At 53.4% G+C, this 2,659-nt stretch overlaps 1 long non-coding RNA gene across 1 annotated transcript; it reads left to right on the plus strand.

The window, feature by feature from the left end:
* Window positions 1–225: 225 nt before the first annotated feature.
* On the plus strand, window positions 226–2,352 carry LOC119344776. Its single transcript, XR_005166810.1, has 5 exons — window positions 226–409; window positions 499–729; window positions 823–941; window positions 1,542–1,742; window positions 1,814–2,352. It is a non-coding gene; the product is annotated as an uncharacterized LOC119344776 (long non-coding RNA).
* Window positions 2,353–2,659: the final 307 nt, after the last annotated feature.

Raw genomic sequence — 2,659 nt, forward strand, 5'->3', positions numbered from 1 at the left:
ACGCCGGCGACCTCCCTCTACCCCGCCCTCTTCGTCAACCCGTCTCTCCAGTAGCTCGGGCGAAACCCTAGCCCACCCGATGCCACGACGACCTAGCAGGCAGGCGGGAGGAGCCCTGCCCGGCCATGGCGACACCGCCGGCGGCCTCCTCCTCCCCCTCACCTTCACTCCCTCTCCCAAGGGAGGGAAGGGAATGGAAGGGATCCGGCGGCAAGGGGAGGCAGCGCCTAGATCCGCAGCCGCACCGGCGTGCCGTCGTCCCTCGAGGTCGTCCATGGAGGTCCGACCCTCCCTTCAGCCATGGACTCAGACGCCCGAAACCCTAGCTACCCGTGGAGGTCCGACGCCTCAACCTCCAAGGAAAGGACGCGCGCCGGCTGCAGGCCATCTCCGGCGACCTCCGACCATGGTGCGCGCGCCTCCTTCCCTTGTCTTGTCGGTTTCTTCATGCCCCTCCTTGTGATTCCTTTCCTTTCCTTTCCTTTGTTTTCTGTGCAGGTTGCTCGGATCTGGACCAGCTGCTGCTCCTACTGCTTCAGGTGGACGAGGACGAGCCCTCCCTCATGGTTGCTGCGGCTGCCTACTCCCTTGGTCACCACGCCCCTCCCGTGCCTGGGGTCTCCTTTCTCTCCCGCAGCGGCCGCAGTAGGCGTGTGTGGCTAGAAGGGTTGAGGGAGCGAGGTCGGTGCCCTCAGGGCGGACGCGGCCGGAGGTCGACGACGAGCAAGGGTAAGCGTTAGTGGCGGCCTAAGTCTACCCCGCATCTTTATCGCCGAACTCATCTTAGGTCTGTTGCTGGGGCTAAATGGCACGGGGCGGCAGGTGGCTGCTGTGGCAGAACCAGCCATCTTCCCGATCCAGGCTGCGCAGGCAGGTTCCAGCTGGGCATCCGCTGGCCACGCGCATAAATGTATCAGGAATGAGCCGGCCGTTCTACAGTTGTAAGTTTGTTTCTGCTTCCTCATACTGTCGGTTAAGTTGTGCAGTTTTCAGAATTAGTTGAATAGCTCATGTAATTGATGGGTGCATGTGTAGCCTCGATTGATGCATGCGTGGTGTTTGATAAGCTTTACATCTTTCTGAATTTAGAGTGAAGTATACATTCGAGTTCTTATGAGAAAGTGTAGTTTGTTCAGAGCTACCAGACACCAGTGAGAAGTATGCACTCAGGTTCCGGTGGAGAAAATCACATGGCAAACTGATGTGTGCACACTGGTTCTACAACTGATATGTGTGCTCGTATGATTAAGATAAATGCCCTGTGCTGTGGCAATGAAGAAAAGAAAAAGAGAGTTGCCAGAACTAGGACATGACACAATTGGAATCTGTCAGTTCTGAACTGAATATTTTGTGCACATTGCAGCAGAGAAATTGGGGTAGTTTACAGTTTTATGATCTGTATAGTGAGCTCTATGGGTAACAAGACCTTATTTTCTTTATGGAATTTGGTGTCTCATCTCAAATAGGTGTGCCTCTACGATGTGTACTTCTGGAATATTATAACTCGAAGTGAATTCTCATTTCACTTCTTGCTTATTTAGTGGAATATGACGAAGAGCGGAGGAAAGTGGACCATGAACAATGGCGTGGCTCCGTAATGTGGGACACCTCGCCATTGAGGCGAGCGGCGGCTGCATATACCACACCACACTTACCATCCGCACGGGGGGCCATGGCCAAGCGATGAATTTTGCTATGCACCTGGCTGGGAGCTTCTGCCTTGGCCTGCTCTTGACCAGCGGGTATGTCACTTGTACTGCTTGTACTCCACTTCCCGTTCAGCGTTGAACAGCTCATGTACGTTTGGGTGCAGACATTGAGATGTGCAGGCTTGGGACGGGCACGAGGACAAAGATCATTGTGCTGCCATTTTGCATATTTGGGGAAGATTCGGGTCAATGAGATGTGCTTGGTTCAACCCATGGCCTTGCTTTGGAGGTTCTTGACATGATTTACTCATGGAATTTGTAAAGAATAAGTAATTCTTCACCCTGGTCGATCCACCCGAGCAATGGTCACCTGAAATCACTTTTCACCGATGTAATTTTACGTGATGGAAACGGTTAGCTGGTCCTACCAGCTAGCCCACTCCATCCTACCAGAAAAAAAAACGTGCGAGCAGTTTTCTTATCAGCGTTCCTCTCTCCCCCTGCCCTTTCCTATCTCGCCATTGCGGAGGCGGCGGCAACGACGACACCGGAGGGACGACCAGGAGGCGATGGCTACCTCTCTCGTGCGTGCAGTATTTCCCTTTCCCTCTCTCACGCGGCAGCGATCTGGAGGCGACATGGGCGCTGCAAAGGTCCAGCGCAAGCTCGACGGCGACAACAGATTTCTCCGGCACCCCTTTCCACAATCGTTGGTCCTCCCGCCGGTAAGAAATCTCTCCTCCTATTATTCCTCTCTCATCCTGCAAGAATTTCTGAATTTCTAGATCAGGGTTATTTGTTTTTGGGAGGGGGAGCAGGGGAAGAGGAAGGGAGACCAAGTAATGAAATGAAAGAAATATGGAGAGCTTGTGTAGTACCTGCAAGGAAGGGGTTATGGTGTAGACGGGCGTCCGAAGGCAGGATCAATTCAAGGAGGGCTTATTCAGTTAATCCCTTCTCCAAGGGGATTGGAGGGGTTTGAAGGAGATTGGGAGTACTTTGACTTACGT

Source organism: Triticum dicoccoides, unplaced genomic scaffold (assembly GCF_002162155.2).
Source record: "Triticum dicoccoides isolate Atlit2015 ecotype Zavitan unplaced genomic scaffold, WEW_v2.0 scaffold185108, whole genome shotgun sequence".
In the NCBI taxonomy this organism is placed as follows: Eukaryota; Viridiplantae; Streptophyta; class Magnoliopsida; order Poales; family Poaceae; genus Triticum; species Triticum dicoccoides.